At 42.4% G+C, this 20,365-nt stretch overlaps 1 long non-coding RNA gene across 1 annotated transcript; it reads right to left on the bottom strand.

The window, feature by feature from the left end:
- Window positions 1-2,866: 2,866 nt before the first annotated feature.
- On the bottom strand, window positions 2,867-13,832 carry LOC149870675 (uncharacterized). The gene is made up of 4 exons (XR_016440484.1): window positions 13,793-13,832; window positions 11,810-12,028; window positions 8,421-10,941; window positions 2,867-3,059 (listed from the first exon to the last, which is right to left on the bottom strand). It is a non-coding gene; the product is annotated as an uncharacterized LOC149870675 (long non-coding RNA).
- Between the last annotated feature and the right edge of the window lie 6,533 nt (window positions 13,833-20,365).

The raw sequence follows: 20,365 nt of genomic DNA, 5'->3' as shown, positions 1-20,365 counted from the left end.
CTCCACACTCCAAGTACAGCACATGCCAGACTGGCCCCACATGCCATGTATATTGTGTGGGGCTGAGGCCAGGGCCGGTGCACGCTGCATGCAGCATGTGGAGTGGATCAAGACACGTGGCATGTGGATGCAGTCCAAGACCCACAGGCAGCACCACAGGTTGGACTCTGTAGACCATACTGTTGACACCCTTAACCCTACAGAATCCCACTGAAATATTCTTGGGCTTAAAGTGTGAGAAATTTTGCCATGAATTTATTGCAGTTGCCAGATTGTGAATGCCAGTAAACAATCAAAGCTCATGTTTTGGCATCAGCATTAAACAGGTACAGTTTGCAAGTGCCTCTTGAAAGGTGGTGGCAAAATAAACCAGAATGACCATGTGCACAAAATGAGGTGCTTGTGACTTGTAATCAAAACCTATCGAAGGAAAGCAATGAGCTCTGAAACAACAGTTACTTATTTAACACCATGGTCTGCAACTTAAATCAGTGGTTCTCAACTTTTTCAGTCTCAACAAACCTAAAGCAGCTCTCGATAGACTTAAGGCACACATTGTAAAATGCCAGCTCTTAATTTTCACTTTTTTGTGACTATGTAAAAACAATAGAGAAATTCTGCTGCTGCAGAAACTCAGAAAGACCACTATAGAGACCCGCACGGGTCTGATTTAACAGGCCCACTTATAACTTGCACCCGATATTACAGATCCGGACCCAAACCCGCAACCCACATTAACATCTTACTCAGGGACTGACCTAACCCGCTTTAAGCAAACCCACAACCCAACCAATATTTCCCCAAGGTGGGGGATGCAGGGGGAGCCATTCCTTGAGGCTTCCCACATTCCAGCTGTTAAAATAGCTGCTGAGTTCTGCTGCTGAGCATGCTGATGTTAATCACTGGCTTTTAACACCCACTTAGTTAGAGATGTTAATTAACTGGCTTGCCTCCTTGCTGGTTTCTCTACTTTCAAATTAGACACAAAACATGATGGGGCTTTTTCTGACCCAAATCCAACCCCAAAATGTTTTTTTCTATCCCGCACCCAAACTGCAAAATGTGAACTAGTTCACATTTTGACCCAAACCCAACCGACTTTGTGAGTCACCGCAGATACCCGTGGGTGCCCAACTTTGGACATGCATTTAATACCATGGACTCCTATTTGAAATCTCTAAGGTTATCTCATGAATCATGTTTGTACACCTAGCAGTGCTAACACTGTGCAGCACTTTGAGACTATCTTTAGGCACCTCGTTGAGAATCACTAACTTAATACTTTCTCAATCTATAATCATATGGCATATAAACTAGCAGATGGAAACCCAGACTTTCTGCTTCATTTCGTTTGGGCTCTGGGCAGTTGGAAGGAGGTCAGGCAGCACAGACAGATAGGGCAGCAAGCAGAGTAGCAGATCAGGAAGCGGAAAAGGATCGGAGTGGTGCTCAGGGAGGGTGTGGGCTTAATTTGTGACATATCTCCCAAAAAGCTTGGCCCCCATTGATACATTCGTATGCTGACAGGCTTGACGCTTTCTTACTCAAGAGCCAAACGCCACTGAAGCATGACTAGGATTTGGATATCTTGACTTTGTGCTTCAGCTGTGAACCTAAGTGGTAGGAAGAGACCAGAATGTGGCAGAGATTTCAAATTCCTGAATGCTGAAATTATGAAACCCATGTATGATATTTTTGTCAATATGTGCCATTGTTTATCTATCCAGTATGCTAATTTATTTTATACAAAAATCCCTATCTTAAAATGTTCACACTATTTTTTTGCTTACTATGCTTTTGCCTTTGCTGTGTTTGGGTCACTAGCTTTTCATTTAACATTTTTTTCATGCTATATATTGTCAAGATACTGGATGCAGAAGGGCATTATTTCTGTGAGTTACACCAGGGGTCAAATATAGCTGTGGGTAAACACTAATATAAAAACAGTGACTACTGATAACAAACACGTACCTGTCCCGCTTTCATTATTTTCTGTGGGACAGATATATTATGTAGATGGCAAGCTCTATGTAGTACTGTCCTGGAATTGAAACTATTTATCTAATCATGCTTATTTAAGAATGCCAATACTGTCACGTTGTCTGTTATGACTGAAAGATGTTTGAAGTTGGAGAAGCCAATATTATAATTGAACTGGAAGGATGTGAGATGTGAGACTCTAGGTCTTTCAGGATGTTGGGTCTATGACAGGGAAGCTGGAAGCTACAAGAACCCACTGAAGCTGAAATTCTCAGAGGTTTTGGGATCTCAGATCAACAGCTGGGAGTACTGAAATACTGGAAACCCTACTTGGGGCTCTCAGGATTTCTATGCACCCTATTCTAAGAAGAGGAGCTTCTAAGGACTGCTCCTGATGCCTCCCATCTCCCTAGAAATCATGAAAATTGGGGCACACAGCTTCTCCATTTGTGTCAGAAAAAATATAACCAAAATATTTATGGTTTCTGGAACATGTTTTCCTCGTCTTCTTTGCAAGAAATTTTGGAATGTCTAATTTTTTTTGTTCCAATTCTGAATAGAGAACCTGAGGCATCACCTTATTTCTCCATGATTTTTCATAGTTCATGAGACTATAATATAGGCCTCCATCTTATTTCCAGAAGTGCTGGTCCTATGAATCTTCCCTGCAGTAAATGCTCTGCCTTAGGTCAAAATCTTTAGTGAGAAATAGTGTTATTTGTGTGGGGTTTTGAAATTTCCCTAAGAATGTGGCAATCAGGACTCATAGTAGAGATGATATCTTTTATTAGACCAACAAGATTTTTGCAAAAAAAAATTTTAATTGCAAGATTTCGGGCGCAAACACCCTTCATCAGGCATTGGAGAAAAGATTGTAATAGTTCTCTTGGGTAGAAATGAAAGTTCATACTTCATAGGATTTCACAGCCGAGTCAATAGATGGAAAACTCCTCTAGGCAGTCAGTTCATAGCTGGTATGGAGCCTCTCACCTCCTGTGAGGATCTGTGATGATGCAAATTACCTTGAAACAAAGGCAGGAGCAGGATTTCAGGTTTCAGATGGTCACAGTTGTTTCCTGCTTGAAAAATATGAAGATTTTGTTTTTTAAAATGCATGTGGTATACTTACTCTCTGAGCATGTTGTCATTGACAGAAACTACTGTTTACCTCACTTTCCTATTTCCATATAAAAAAGACCTGCTACTTCCCCACATTGTATATCGAAGGAAGTAGTTGCTCCATCATCAGTGACACCAGGAAGACTTTTTCCTCATATTTACTGTGCTTTTTCAAAGCATTTCAGTAACCTCTATGACTAGCTTTTGCAATTTATTTCACAACCACATCAGCCGAAATTGCATGCCATTTCAAAAATGCTTATTGCATTATAATTTGTATAGCTCTATTTCATAGCTAGCTTTCAGGCACTGGTCCCAATAAACAAGCACAGAATAATTTGTAATAGGCTTATGAGTCACAAACAGCATTGTGCCCCAACTGGTCATGCACTTGCAAAGATATGAGTTCCTTATATTTCTTCTCTGTTGACTTCACTTGTTTCAGCTGCATCTCAGGCCCCTAGACCAGCTCTGCCAGTGTAAAGGGGCTGAATGAGAAACAGCAGATCTCTATGAGTGCTTGTAGAAGAGCAAAAGCTTAGAGATGATCACAGTTCCACACTCTAAAGGCATCTGTTCCATTCAAAGAAAACCCTTTGTGTGATTGTCCCCTGTATCAGGCAGCAACCAGTACACTAATCATGTCTTTCTACATGAACCATCATGTCTTTCCACAGACAAATTGCTACACTAGTACTGCATCTTGCTCAAACTTGTGCAAGGTTATGTAAAGCTGTGCTACTTTCTATACCATGCATGTGACCAACTGTCTACGTTAGGGGTGGCCAACCTGTGTCACACGTGCCCCAAGTGAACAGCCTCCGTACATCACATGTGGCAGATCAATGAGGGGACTGGCAGCACAACAACAAATAGGGCATGAAGCAGAAAGCAGAGAAAGGGATAAGGTAGGGGGCACAGAGCAGGAAGCAAAAAGCTAAGCAGGAGATCAAGCAGGGAGCATACAGTAGGAAAGAGAAAGCAGAGCAGCAGATCGGACAAAGGAAGGGGATTAGCATGGCATTTGGGAACGGTGCAGGGTTAATTTGTAGTATACCTGCCTAAAAGGTTGGCCTTTTCAGGTCTACATAATCCATAGGTACCGACTTTTATTTTTGCTAGGGGAAGGGGTAGGACCTAAGATGACGAACATGTGGAAAGTTTTTTATTCATTTCAGGTGACAGCCCTCTTCCTGCCCTGGGGTTCCCACATACTCAGCTCCTTTGCCATTATCTCACCACACAGATGGCAGAACTCAGTGAAGCTCTTTGTCCCAAGAATAACTTATTTGCATGTCTATACAGCCAAGATGGTTTATATTTTTCTGTGTGATACCTTTCCTGCAACAAACAGCAGTGGCATTTTTCTGTACAAGGAATATTTTGCCTCCCTCCCTTTTCTGCACTGCATGTGTAATTGGATGACTGAATGAATTTTTGGATAGTTTATTCCCCCAAAAAGTGAGTGCATACATTTTTACACACAAGTTTAGGCTGAGCAAAAATTAAGGGCCTTGATTAACAAAACTAGCAAAGATGAGATGTCTCTACTTTATCCAATCACCCAGTGGTTAGGGGCACTCACTAATGAGGTGAAAGACCAGGGTTCAAATCCATTTTCTACCTAAGGAGGTTTGAACCACCATTATTTACAAGAATGTCCTAACTGCTTATCAATGGAGTATTTTAGGATAAATTTCTCAAATATCTAACCCTTCATTTCCATTGTTTTATTTTTATTAAAAATGCCTGAAATTTTTGCTTAGCAAGCAAAAGTGAAATATATATGATGTAAGTTTAGATCAAACTGAATAAATCATTTTGTTTGCTTTCTTTGTGCTTGGTGTCTGAAGTAAATACATTTTTCCACAGCTCTGATGATTATCAAACTGGGAAGCCTATATGCTCTTTGGGCCTACAGAGGAGCCATCATCACTCTTGCCTGGGGCATGTTGCATAAGATTTTTCTCTAGTGACCTAAGTCCTGTTTTCTTTCTCAACACTCAATTTATAATAGCTGTTGTTTCTCCCACAGCTCTACACTTTGAGGCTTTATTGGGTCTTCATTTCTATGGAAGGTTATTTTCCCACCTCTGGTTCTTAGATGGGACTCTTCCTGATCCTCTCCCTCCTCCATTTCTCTAGCATTTTTTGTTCATTACCAACACGTAGGATTCTTTGTCTGCTTCTTTTCCCATATGTCACTTTCTGCTGCTCAGTGGTGCATTCAATGTAATGTGCCTGTGTCAGTGGGGTCTATTTGTGGAAATCTGCCTGCTGTTAACACTATACAGTGCTATATCTCTGCACCTCACTTTTTATTCTGGACATATCAGAGATATGTTCCATCCAAGAATATTATCCTGGAGCATTATGATTTCTCTGTATCAGGTTGTTGGTAGGAAGGATGGAATCTCACCTGTAACTGATACTGCTGCCCTTGATGTGGGTAATCTGCTAATCCAGTTATTCCCAAGGGGTGTGCCATGACATACTAGTGTGCTGCATGAGCAATGGAAGTAAGACAAGAGATACCTCTGTGTGAGGAGGTAAATGCTTTTCTCCAACTGACATCCTGTGCCTGTCCTAGCAGGGCTGTGTGAAGCTTTGATCCCTGATTCAATTCAGTGGAGATTCAACCTGCTTTGGTGGCTAAATCTCTGAATCCGAATCAAATCAGGAGACCCTTTAAACTCTCTGAATCAAATCAGAACCCTCCAAATCAATTCAGAGAGATTCAGAAAGATTTGGTGATTTAGACATAGACACTGATTTAAATGTTCTTTCTACATACCTCAGGGTACCAGGCGGCTCATGAATACTGTGATGCTGGGGTGGATGGCGTGTCCCACAGGAGAACAGGGGGTCCCCAGCATGCTCGGCAGTAGACCCAGAAGTGGACCACAAGCACTTCCAGTCCACTTCTGGGTCTTCTGGGAAGTACGCTGGGGAGGCAACCCTGTCCCCTTGGCTTGGCGACTGATGCCTCCTGGGTCAGAGGGGGGAGCACCCAGGGTCCCGCCACAGCCGATGGGGGTATGTGGGCGATGTATGTGGGAGTATGTGGGCGGTGGCCCCCTGCATGCTCCCCAGCAGACCTGGAAGTGGACTGGAAGTACTTCTGGCTGCTACTGCCAGGCTCATCCCTGCTGCCCAGGCATCCTGCCCTGTCTGCCCTGCACCCACCACTGAGGTTGGAACCTGGGCAGGCAGGGAGCATGAGCAGGCAGCTGGGATGGGACTGTGTCTGGGAGATGAGCAGGCAGGGCTGGGGAGAAACTGGGATCCTGGGTCAGGGACAGTGTGAGGCTGGGGCTGGGGAAGAGCTGTGATGTGCTACCTGCAAGCTTGCACAACAGGTATGGGTTCCTTCTGCAGATCTGCCATTTTGACTCCCTCTGCCCTAATGCATTCTCTCCAAAACCCAAAAAATTAACATGCACCATTTTTGTTGCATTTACTTTTTAGACTGAACACACACACACACTTTTTGCACTTAGCCAGTGACCCTAAAGTACTTTGTAAATGGTAGGGCCAGATTCCATTCCATCTATTGGGGGTGTAAGTGGACATAGACATCTAAGTACAATTCTACTGTACACTGCTTAAACTCCTGAAAAAAGTGGTCAATATAAAAGGTAAATAGGTTTTGTTATGTTTGTCAGGGGATATTCATAAATAAATGACTCACTCCAGTCACAAATATGGGAAAGAGTGATATTGCCAGACAGGCAAGCATGGACTACACTGTAAAAACAGTAGAAGTTGCTATTAGCAGATTCAACAGAAAGTAACTTGATACACACATGCAGATTCATCACATATGCATGTATCCAGGTTTTCCCTCTCTCACCCCCAGCTACTTTTTTGTAAACTGTCTTAAGCATAGATGCATTATGCATTAATGGGATTTAAAGGGATTTGAGCAGGACAGAAGAAAATCATGCTTAGGTCCCTAAATCTACTTACATGCCTAATAAGTGGAATAGAATGTTACCCTTGTTGTAGAGATTTGGCCAACTTACTATACCCAATGGAGGCATGAGCATGCCATGCTGGTTTACTTGGGCTGCTTCCTCACCTGGAAGCAGTGCAATCACACTTGCAAAAAGCCATTTGACCCTTAGCAGTACTAATTAGCCTGCTTTAAGTATCTCATGGAAATAGCTATTCTCCATTGAAGAGGTGGTCTCCGATTTCTCATTGAAGAGGTGGTCTGTATTGGGAGGTGCATTGCCGTGCACTTGAGGGTGCTGTTACTGGATATAGTACATTTACTTTGTAGACATAGCCAGTATCTCTGCTTTACTATTGAAGCAATGGAAGGAAAAAAACCAAACCAAACCAAAATAAACAAACAACCCAAGAGTATACCCAAATTCACCAAGAAGGAGAGCTACCAAGTGTGAACAGAATCCTAGTCCTCTGTCTTTGTGTTTTCACCACTAGGTGGGGCTTCTTGTTTCTTATAACTTAATTAAAAAAGAAAACATCTTGTATTTCTTTGGTGGGAAACAAAGATCAATATGTTAGCATACAAAAGAAGAAAATAAAATTGGAACTGAAAGCATAGGACCTAATGACTAGTGAAACATATGCCTCTTTATGGTAGAGAATAGGAGCCTTCAGTTGCGCAGAAATGTCCTTCTGGGTATTGCCCCCTGTTATCCTGACATGGTTATAGCACACTATATTATGGTTATTATCAAATGCTGTCCGCTGTGGAGATTCCATAGGAAGCTAGGCAGAGAAGAGTGAGTTAGTGATGCATCAGGGCTTCTCTAACTTATGCCACTGCCCTAGAACATGGGTTATGACAAAAGATAATCAACAGTTGCTTTGCTTTTCAGCTCTCGTACCTGATCCAAACAGTGAAAACTGGAATCAATGGCCAAGGGACAGCATAAGAACTGATGTTATTTGCCCTTGTAAAATGGCACCATAATAAGAAAATAATTTTCATATTTCAGTATCAGCTCATAATAAACAAAATCACAAGGATTTAACAAAACAGAGAAAGATCTTGGTGGTTTCCTTTTGAATTGTGTTTATAAAATGCATTTTGTTTGGTTTTGTTTTAAATGTTTTTATTGTTGCTGTATGGAAATAATGCTAATCTGGTTAAAAGTTTAAGCCATATTGTTTTGGCTTGCATTTTAGTCAGGTAATGAATAGAACATGGCACAGAGAAGATATATACATTTTAATTTTATCTTTTGTATAGGCCCATTGTTTATTTCAGCCTGCCCATCTGAGAGTCCTTGCACTACACGCCTCTTGTTGCATTCCATTTGAGACAAAGGCATATTTTAGGGACGTACCTCTCACAAAGAAGTATTGATGGACCAAGAATCAGAGTTTAGACAGATGACCATTTTATTATAAACACAGCCCAACTGTTTAAGCTTTTCTTGTCCTAGGGAATAAAAATTTCATTATTCATCACTGTGGCTCAGCAGCAAGTGATTCCTCCCCCTTCCATCACTTAAAGAGCCACTTCAGAGAAATGTAACTGAAATGTTTTTCTGACTCCCTTCTTGCAATATTTACTTTTACTTCTCAGCTCGGTCCCAGAGATGATCAGTAAAAGAGGCCCTCAAAGCCAGTTGCACCAAAAGCTAAGTCTTTGAAAAGAATCAGGCAGCATTTTCTATGTCCATCTGCTTATCAGTAACTGGTTTCCAGATCTGTCATCTTCAGGTTCATCATCTTCTTTCTGCTTAACTTCTGTCATTCTGGGTGCATATACACAAGGCACTTAATGCCCATTGGACTCATTCTACTGCATGTTAGCACTGCTGGCAAAAACTGTCCTAATGCACAGCAGATTAGTCCAATGAGCGTTAAGAGTGACCTCCCTGAAAGCACCAACCCCCTCCTTCACACCAATCATAGCTCTCCTCTCCTGTTTCCTTATACCTCAAAATTGCCCCCATTCATTTTTAGCCCCTTGAGAAGGAGCTGTCTCAGCTACTTCACACACATAGAGTAGATTATCAGAAGGAGTTACTTTTGTCTGGCCCCTGCCTTTAAGAGTCCTAGCATCAAGTTCTGGTTTGAATCATGGCTTTTTCTCCTCCTTCTCTCCACATACAGTTTTTTTATATTCCCCCATCCCTGGAAACATGTCCTCTATTTCAGTACTCATAGGGGTCCTTCAGCACACAGGTTTACTGTACAGAAAGAAGAAATCAGTTATCCATGTTATACAGTTTCCCCTGTCTCTAGGAACAAACTTTATATAACAGAATCGTAGAAAATTAGGGTTGGAATGGACCTCACAAGGTCATCTAGTCCAACCCCCTGCTCAAAGCAGAAACATCCCAAAGGAGAATATCCCAGCCAAGGATTTGTCTAGCTGGGTCTTAAAAGCTGCCAAGGATGGAGAGTCCACAACCTCTCTGGGTAACCTGTTCCAGTGTTTTACTACCCTCCTGGTGAGAAAGTTCTTCTTAATATCTAACCTAAACTTCCCTTGCTGCAGCTTGAGACCATTGCTCCTTGCTCTATCATCTGCCACCACTGAGAACAGTTCAGCTCCTTGTAATTCCCCTCCAAGTAGCTGAAGGCTGCCATTAAATCTCCCCTCAGCCTTCTGTTCTCTAGACTAAATAAACCTAGTTCCCTCAGCTTCTCCTCATAAAATCATGGGCCCCAGCCTCCTCACTATTTTCTTTGCCTTCTGCTGGATTCTCCAATTTGTGCACATCCTTTCTGTAGTGGGGGGCCCAAAGTTGAACACAGTTCTTCAGCAGTGCTGAACAGAGGGGAGTAATCACTTCTCTTGACCTCCTGGCAGCACTCCTACCAATGCAGACAAGTATACCGTTAGCCTTCTTGGTAGCAAAGGCACACTTTTGGCTCATAATCATCTTATTGTCCACTGTAACCCCCAAGTCATTTTCTCCAGAGCTGCTGCCCAGCCAGTCAGCCTCCATCCTGTACAGGTGAATAGGACTGTTCCATCCTAAGTGCAGGACTTTGCCCTTGTTGAACATCATGAGATTCCTTTTGGCCCAATCCTCCAATTTGTCTAGCTCACTTTAAATCCTAGCCCTACCTTCCAGCATATCCACTACTCCCCCCAGCTTGGTGTCATCTGCAAACTTGCTGAGGGTGCACTCTATGACATCTTCCAGGTCGTTAATGAAGATATTGAACAAAACTGGCCCCTGGACTGATCCCTGAGGCACCCCAATCAATACCAGCTGTCAGCTAGACATCAAGCCATTGATCACTACCCTCTGAGCCTGATGATCCAGCCAGTTTTCTATCCACCTTACAGTCCATTCATCCAGTCCATACTTAGCTTGCTTGTGAGAATGTTGTGGGAGACAGTACCAACAGGCTTGCTAAAAACATATCCACTGAGCCAGTCACCTCATCATAGAAGGCAATCAGGTTGGTCAGACATGACTTGCCCTTGGTAAATCCATGCTGACTGTTCCTAACCACCTCCCCCACCCTCCTCCAGGTGCTTAGACATGGATTTCTTTAGAATCAGCTGCATGATTTTTCCAGAGACTGAGGTGAGTCTGACTGGTCTGTAGTTCCCTGGATCCTCCTTTTTTCCTTTCTTAAATATAGGCACTTTGTCTGTCCTTTTCCAGTCATCCAGGAGCTCTCCCAATCACCATTAGTTTTCAAACATGATGGCCAGTGCTTCTGCAACCACATCAGCCAACTCTATCAGTTCTCTCAGGTGCATCCCACCCAGGCCCCTGAACTTGTATATGTCCAGTTTTTCTAAATACTCACCAACTTGTTCTTTTACCACTGCTGGGTTCTTACCTCCTCCCGTAACTGTGCTGCCAGGTGCAGTAGTCTGGGAGTTGACCTGGCCTGTGAAGAGTGGAGTGAAAAAGGCATTGAGTACTTCAGCCTTTTCTGCAACCTCTGTCACTGGGTTGCCTCCCCCTTCAGTAAGGGACCCACACTTTCACTCATCTTCCTCTTGTTACTGACATACTTGTAGAAACCCTTCTTGCTACCCTTACTGGGACAGTGTGCAATTGTTCAGATTTTTTTCAGATTTCCATGTCCATTGTCCTGAGGTAAATCCTAGAAGGGTTCACAGGATAAGAAATACTAACTTATCATGGAACAATGTGTGCCTGAATGGTTGTTCTGGGCTTACATCACTAAATCAGTGGCAGAAAAGTGACAGTGCATTTAGCCATTCACTGGAGATTGGCTGAGATTGAGATTACTGGAAGTTTTTTGTTTATTTTTTTACATTCTTCAGATGATGAATGATTTAGTTCTCCACAGGCAGATGAAATAAGGGAACTGTCCTAAAGACTTAAATGGCTGAGAGAAGCTTGAGGAGGAGAGAAAGAATAAACAATAATTTAGGAGAAGGGAAAATCTCATCAAGAAAACTTCATGAAGCCTTGATCACACTGTATTTTTGCCAGGAGTACTTTAGTAACACCATCTTTAATAGCAGGATGGGATTTAAACATCATCTCATAGCCAGGAGGCATATGTAGACATGCCCACACCTTCTGCCACTTGCCATGGCCCCTTCAGCACTTCACACTTTTCCTAGGATGCACTTTGCTTCTGCTGGCACTGTCCCTCTAGTGGAGACATGCAGAGCCTCCACAAATTATGCAGAATAAACAGAAGCCAAGTGGATGCAAATGTCCTCTGGTATCTGCTAGAAGAAATTTTGGCAGTAGACACAGTTTCATGGAGAAGCCTTTACCTTCCTTGAGATTCCTCTGTTTATTCTCCAGTTTTCTGCCTCTCAAGCAGATGTCACTTTTATGAATGACCCACAGGCTCCTGCTCCTTAAGTCAACTTCCAGGCAGTTGGGATTGCTGTGACTTACTGGAAAGTCTGGAACACCTGGGGCAGGACGAGGAGCAGCACTGAATCTAGTTTAATATGTTTGAAAATGTTTTCTTCCTGCTGCACCTTCACCTATTTAAAATTGGATTACATGTTAGTTAAGGAATGCCCAAACAAGACTGTGGATGATGCCTTTGACAGTCATGTATTAATACACAAACAGAAACACACACAGCCCTGCTAATTAACTCAGTGCTAATTAGTCATCCAGGAACAGTTTAGTCTCATTTGAATCAGCTCTCCCTTGGAAGCTCTACCCCAGTCCAAGAGTTCAGCCCTACTTTCTTAATCATGTCCTTTGGGCAGTTGTATGATGCAACCTGAAGAGCCACACCAATACAATTATACAAACCTTGGTAATTTAGAAAAAATAATTACCATTACGCGGTGCTTAAAAGCATATTCCAGATATATTCCAAGATATATTCCAGAACCAAAATGTTTACCATTTCAGACAAGGAGGTCACTATGTGGCAGTTGTTGTGCATCCAACTCTGAATCCACAGCGATCAATTCTACTACAGGAACAGGGAGTCTAACAGACATTGCAGTGCTTAGCCTGTGGTGCTTGGTCCCTTTTAGCATCAGGGCCAAGGTGCCTAATAGTTGCACAGGCTATTTTGATGCATCAAGGATTGTGGTGGGTACTCTTATAAAAAGCTAGGATATATTCCTGAACTAATAATCTTACTGTTTAAAACAAGATAACTAATCATCAGCAAGTCAAGTGTTCTAAATTAGTAATTTAGATAAGTGTTTTTTCCAACATATTTTCTTCATAAAGTCTTCATATTTTCCCAAGCAGGAAGCAACTATGACCACCTGAAACCTGTGATCCTGCTCCTGCCTTCGCTTCAAGGTAATTTGCATCCTCACAGATCTCCATACCAGCTATAAACTGACTACCCAGAGGAGTTTTCCATCTATTGATTCCTCTGTGAAATCCTATGAAGTATGAACTTTCATTTCTACCCAGGAAAACTTTTACCATCTTTTCTCCAATACCTGATCAAGGGTGTTTGTGCCAGAAAGCTTGCAATTCAAGATTTTTTTTGCATAAATCTTGGTGGTCTAATAAAAGATATCATCTCTACTATGAGTCCTGATTCCCTTTTCCTCTAGACTAATATGGTTACAACCTGGATACCTTTTCCAACATATGGCACTCAGGAGGAACCACATTGCTTGGGCCAGAACAAGCATTTGTCCATTGTAGCATCAGCTGCCAGGAATCCATGCTCCAGTCTTTATGATGTGACAGGCTCTACCTCCCAGGACAGCCACAGCACTCCCTTGAGGCCACAGTATGCCCATTCTTCTCCTCTGGCTTCCCTGATCTAGTCCTACTCTCTCACCTGTTGGACCTAGATTCAAAATTAAGGTATTTAGAAGGCTGACTTCAGAGAACCAAAGTTCAGCTTTCAGTGCCTTGCTCTGCCCTGCTCATCAGTAGTCCGCTAGTCAGCCCATCCTCACATACCAACTTCAACAGGACTCTCTCATCAGTCTCTGAGAAAGTACCTAGCCCTCCAGGCCCTGAACTGGGTTCTAGCCCACAACTCCTGCCCCAAGCCACAGCCTGGGCTGCAAGTGCTGGGCTCTAAACCAACAGCTCAAGACACCAGCATGCATCCCTGGCATCTCCCCCTCCCAGATCCATAGCTTCATCTCCCTGTGCTGGACCCTTAGAATACAGCCCCAAACTGTTATGTGCTTCCCTAGCACTCCTTGTAATAGCACTGTCAGCACCCCCTCATGGCCATCGCCTTTCTTTTAAGCCACCCTGAGTCTCATAGGATAATGCAAACCCCAAACAACAGAAGAAAAACACATAACTTATCTCTTTGTCTACTTCTCCTGCAAAGCTCTTTCTGTTATGAAGACCTACAGCAAACTGAGCTTTAGGTCCCGAGCTCAGGTTTATATGGCCTTTCTGTCCCCTCCTCCCCTGCAACCTCTTTCTGGTCACCTTGCTACAACCGGATCTGCCTTACAGTGAATAAGACTCAGCTGCTGCTAATTCCCTATTCAGCAGTCCAGTGTCCTACTGCCTGCAGTCCCCAAGCTGAGTCCTGAAGTCCACTTAATTGTTCTACATGCACCTGCTGCCCCTTGCAGCTGGTCTCCTTGCATGCTGTATTTGAGCTGCAGGGATTCTGATTTTCTCTGATTAAAAAAAATCACCAAGTTTTGGTTTAAAAAAAAGTAACTGAAAATCCATGATTAAATTGATACCCAGCTATATGTATATCTATGTGTTAGTGGTGTATCATTTTTATCATGGAAAAATGTGGATTTTGGGTTACTATTTTTAATCTGAACATTGGAGATGTTTTTTAATCGTAGAAAACCAGGCTCCCTGCTTATCTGCCACTATAACAGGGGCTCTTTAGCTTTTTGCTGGTAGCCTACATTCTGCCACCCTGTTCCTACTTGTTCCAAATGACAGGGGACAGGTCCCTTGTTACAGTGATAGCAGAACCTTACTGGAAAACAGCCCTACAGACCCTGGGTGTCCTCCCAGCCAGAGACTCCTTCCTGGTCAGGTAGATTGCTAGCTTGGCTAGAGGTTGACCAGGTCCTGTGTATGGGGAGTGCATAAACAAAAAGGTACATGGAGTGGTGCAGCTAGGACCTCAGCGGGAGTTTCTGAAGGAGGTAATTAAGGGACTGCCGCCTGGGACACTCCAGTTATACGTGCATCAGTTATACATACTTACAGGAGAGGCAGGTGTCAGGGGAGTCTGAATCACACCAGGTATGTACCCATGGCAATGGCTCTTTGGAGGAGCCACCAGCTGAGGTCCCTGGTGGCTCATGGGATGCCAAAACTAAAAAGAGATAGCCTGTGTACCTGGGCATGCTGTCACAAAGAAGCCTCTGTAGCATTAACACCAACTTAAATCACTGCATGTACTTTTTTCCCAAAAATCAGTCCTCCGAAATTGGGATGTACATCTTAGGTGGGGAAGCTGCATTTTCTTCACTGGAATAGAAGTATGGAGTCGCTGTGGTGTAATGGCTGCTGAAATGGCTCCTGCCTCTCTCTGGTCCAGCAAGCAGCAGGTGTAGAATCTCATATTAACCATCTCAGAGTTGTTAAGGAATTTTCAGTAGCTATTAGCTAAACAACCAAAAGCTGCTACCAATTCCTTTGTGGCTGTGAGAGTGTTAACACTGCAGCCTATGCCTGAAGCAGCAACTAAGCTGCTCAGGACAAGCTCAGATGGATAACCACATTATCTATACCCTTACGGCTCTCCTTTGGGTCACCAAGGTCTTACTAACATTCATCATTCTACCCATATCTGGCTTTGTGGCTCACTTGCTTCTGATATATGAGTGTGCCAACACTCACTTCATCATCATCATTAGAGCAAGTGAGCTGCTAGAACTGGAAAAATAGTTTTGTCTACATTTTGCCTTCCAAAAACAGAGTGTTTGTTTTATTTGGGGGTGCATAGTATGCAAGAAAATATGGTATGATGCCCAGAAGAGTTAACTGAAGAAAAGATGCCAAAGAGCAGAAATTTTGGCAGGGGTAATGCAAAGTAGGTTTTTAAGCAGCAAAAACATTTTTTTAAACATTGTAAGTGTAACAGTAACATGGGTCTGGCACAACATTTTGATTTCTGGTTAGCATGTAACATAGCTGGTGCCATTTAGCTTTCTGGGCATAGGTGGATTAATGAATGGGCCAGCTGGGCCGAGACCCAGAAGCCTCCAGAAGCCTCCAGATGCCTAAATTCCCCCTCCACCTCCCATGCCTAGAAAACTCCCTAGGGGACTCCTGCCGTTACTTGAGTCCAGTGTTGTCAGGTATGTGATAATTAGTCTTAATTTTTGACCCAGTTCTCATTCACCCACCTGGGCAGTTACAGTGAGCAGTATAAAGCAAATAAGAAGATTTATCTGCATACTTATTTGCATATTGTACTCCAGGAATATGCAAATAAACATGGAAATAAATCCTTTTCTTATTTACTTTATATTCCTGACCGTAACTTGCCAGTCAGTGAGTAAGTACTGGGTTGTGCACTTCCACCACAATAAAGGAAGGGGTTCTATCTAGCTTTTGGGGCTTACCAGTCTTTTTCTTGCTTAGGATCCCAGAATCTCTTAATTGATCTCTGCTTCTGGGACCTTGCAATAGGTCAGCTATTATAGTGACTAATTATCTCCAAGAAGAAAAGTCTAAGTAATAAGGTTAACATTCAAAATGAAAGGACCCTTCACTTAGGGTCCACACATAAATAAAAGGGTTAACCTTTTTGCTCCTGAAAGTCATCAGTTTGCATTGTTGCCACTTCAGGATCAGGATCAGGAAATCGAACCTTTGTGACATCTTTAAACTCTCTGCACCAGTTCACTTAGCTTTTTACCTGTTAGGCTTATTTCAGCATCCTCTGAGGAGCTTAGATGTCTGCCAAGATAGCAAGGAAGGAATGCTGACAAGCCTTATCAGCATCAGTTTTATGCCTCTAGCTACCTGAACTATGGTTTTTAATGCCTACGTTGTCAGGACCTTAATCCTGATACAGAATTCTTTTGTCTCTCATGTTTGTGACAGCATCAGGCTACATTTATGCAGTGCTCAAGTAACTTCCAAGAACAGAATCCTCAATACATCCATCAGATGAAGTTCATACTATCACTGTTTCTAGATCTCTATACACTTGCAGCACCACACCTAGACTCCTGGTGGCCCTGGGGGAACTTCTAGTATTGGGTCCCCCTTCACCAGAATTAATAATAATAATGGTTGGACAACGGGAAAAAAATTACCAAGTTTGGGCCACCTTTCTGTCCGGGCCCCAAGTAGTCTCCTAGTTCACGCATGCCTGTGTCCAGCCCTGTATACTTGCATGGATTATACGCAAAGCCATGTACATATAACTATACGCAAGTAAGAGGAATTGGGAAACCATTCTTTCCTAACATATGCCCATAATGGTCCAAAGCAGGATAATCACCAGGGAACCTAGTTTTCTCTGATTTAAAAAAATCCCCAGTTTAAAAAAAGTAATCCAAAATTCACATTTTTCCATGATTAAAATGAAACATTAGTGTGTGTGTGTGTGTGTGTGTGTATATATATATATATATAAAAATATATTAGTAGTGTTTCATTTTAATCAAGGAAAAGTGTGGATTTTAGGGGTTTTTTTAAACCAAAAATTGAGGATTTTTTTTTTAACAGAAAAAACCAGGATCCCTGATAATCACGCAGTTCTGATGAAAGGAAAGATGTGATCTGACTAGCCAAAGAGGTTTAGAATTTTATGTGTAATCTGTCTCCAATTAAATGTACATAAAGGGAGCAGAAACAACGTTTCTATGCTCCACTAAATTAACTAACAAATGTAACAGTCTTATGAAGAGCCCTATTAAAATGTTAATTTATAATTTTAAATGAAAACATATAACTATGTTGGTCTCTTGAAAAGTGGGGAGCTAAGATGACAGATATTTAATAAAAACAATAAAATTGCTGGAACTGTGTTGTAGAGAAGATGTGATTAAAAATTAAGGTTCTACTAGTAGCCTGCTCTCTGTAGCTGCCATTACAGTAGCTTCTAATAATATCATACAAAGTACCTCCTATGTGATTGTGAGACATGCAGGATAAATTCTGCTGGGTTTAGCTGCTAGTGAACAATTCACCACTGTAGTGAAAAGATGCTAGAGAGCTTCAATGGAGCTGTAATGCATTTTGTTGGAGGTGGCCAATGTGCCTTAAATGCTTTGATTTTTAAATACTGAAATTAAAACAGCTTAAAGGGTTGATTTAGGCCCAGATCCTAAGAGACAGTGAGGCCTAACTTGGCTTGGTTTTTCATAGAATCAAGCACAGGCACACCCCAGTCAAAATTCTCAGCCCTGGTTGTAGCCAACACCCAATGCCTCTGAGGAAGGCTTAAAAAAATCCCTGGCAATCAGCACGCCTCAGAAGCATGGGAAATAATAATAGTTGAACATAGGCATAGTTATGCCTAAATCATCCTGGACTTCTTCTTGAACACTTCCAATGATAGAAAGTAAAAAACTTCCTTAGGCAGTTTACTCTACTGCCTCATTGTTCTAACAGTGAAGAAGTTTTTCCTGATATCTAATCTAAACTTACTTTGCTGCAACATCAAGCCATTATTCTGCATCCTATTGTCTGCAAGACAGAAAAGGTGTTTTTCCTCTTCTTTATGGCAGCCTTTCAGGTGTTTGAAGACTTCTCTCATATCCCTCTTAAGTGCCTTTTCTGCAAGCTGAACATGCCTAGTTTCAGCCTCTCCTTGTATAACTTGCTTTCCGAGCCCTTTATCCTTGTTGTCATCTGCCTCTGGACCCTATCTAACTTCTCTGTGTCCTTATTAAAATGTGGAGCCAAAAACTGCGTCTGTTGGCATACTCTATTAACTTCCATCATGCATCATTTTGGAATGAGCACCACAGTTCTTGTCAGAAGGAGCTCTTTAGACTCCATAAAGACAAAATTCATCTTTCCACTGCCTACCATCCTCAGTCCAATGGCTGGACAAACAAATTGAGCAGGTCAACCAGATTTTGGGACAATAATTTGCAATACATATTTTGCAAATATCAGCATTTTACCATGCCTCCATTATCTACCCACTGGCTAATTTTTATTGTAGAAAAACTGAATCATTTCCCCCCTTTTTATTATTTTAAAATATATCATCTTTCTTTTTTATTGGATTTTAAGAAGTGGAAGAGGGTAAGTGTACTGCCTTTTCCCTGTGAATAGTTATTTGTCTACCTCTTTCTGATAGAAATGTGATGGATGAAACAATGTTTATGCTTTTTATTCTCACCTCCCATACAACTTTGTACTTTTTTCAGCCTATATTCAACCCTTGATCTGTTTTCAAGATGAGGCCACCACAAGTCAACATAGTATTTCAGGCACTTTTATCAAAATATTAATTAAATTATTATAATTCAGTATTGCTTTTCTTCTCAAACTTGTCAAGGACTGGTATGTGGGTGGTCTAGAGTTATGCTTGGAGCAGGACTGAATGCTGGGGTTCTAAGTCAAAAAAGAAGTCCAAATGGTAGGCTAAAGTCAGGAGCTCAGTTGCATTAGAGTGGCTGCATTTCTGTCCTCATACTTGCTTATAACAATGCAGATCAACATTTTACACAATAAAATTCCCCTTTTAAAAATGATGGTTGCAACCTCTGATTTGACTCTATTCTGCCTAAGACTTTTATGTATCTAAGCTACTCACTTTCATCATGTTCAACAGAACTGAAAGACCACCTGTGGTGTAGTTGTATAATTAGTGGTGAGCAAGGGTGGCACCCACCCCAGGCCCCAAGTTCAGAGGGGCACTGGAATCGCCACCCACCACACCCACAAAGTCCATACTTTGGCAACATATCTATGCTAGGAACTCCAAAACAGTTCCCAGCCGCCACTGCTACCACTTTAAGAACACCTGGGACAGGCAGAGTGTGGGGTAGTGGCAGCACCAGCTCAGTCAGTGACTGTTAAGGAGTTTCCAGCATGAGTAAGACTGCTATCTTACTCCCCTGTCCTGCTCTTGGGAACACCTCCCACTTGCAGAACCTGCGGGCATCCCACCTTCTCCCCTCCTTCAGGGTTTGTCCCAGGTGCCAACACTGCATGTTACACCACTGCCAGCCAGCTGTGGACATCTGCAAATATCGTTCTGCCCAACACTGATCAGACAGTAAAGTCTTTTCAACACAGGACAAGGTTTGTTTGTTTATACAGAACTTTAGCTTTGCACATCCTCCAGAGAATGCAGGTAAGGACTACCTAGGGCTTGAACAGATTAGTCAATCTATTATCCCTATCACATTAGAAGGGTGTCTGCAATGGGGCAATGGGGTTGCACTTGATTTTCCATGTAGTACTACTGAAACTCCACAGGGAGCACTCCACAAGTGCTAGAAGAGCTGAGCAATGAGGTAATGAGATGAGCAAATCCAAGTACCTGAAATACCTACACAGATATGCCCTTGGCATGATGTAACCCACCTAGGCCATGCCCAGGGGCCATGAAACCCTCACTCCTATGCAACCATGACTTTTCCAGACTCAGTCATAAAAGGATTGAGAGGATTACTCAAAACCATCTACTCAGTTTGTCTGCTTCATATCTTGGGTGTCTCTGCTAAGGCTAAGCTTTGCCTCCAGTTCCTACCCTGAGACCTACCTAAACTTTCACAGTTGTCTGGGTTCTTGCATATCCCTACTTCTGCTTTAGCTTTTCCTTTCCCTGAGCGTATCCCACTTCCTATTAGTTCCCTGTCTCTGGTATAGATCAGTGGTTCCTGACTTTAGGTGACTATGTGTACTTCTTTTTTGGCTTAGAACTCCAGCATTCAATCCTGCTCCAAGCATCACTCTGGACCACTCATCTACCA

Source organism: Crocodylus siamensis, chromosome 2, assembly GCF_052110815.1.
Source record: "Crocodylus siamensis isolate JL-2025a chromosome 2, ASM5211081v1, whole genome shotgun sequence".
In the NCBI taxonomy this organism is placed as follows: domain Eukaryota; kingdom Metazoa; phylum Chordata; order Crocodylia; family Crocodylidae; genus Crocodylus; species Crocodylus siamensis.
The sequence above is the reverse complement of the archived record's forward strand: the minus strand, read 5'-3'. Positions and strand labels throughout refer to the sequence as shown.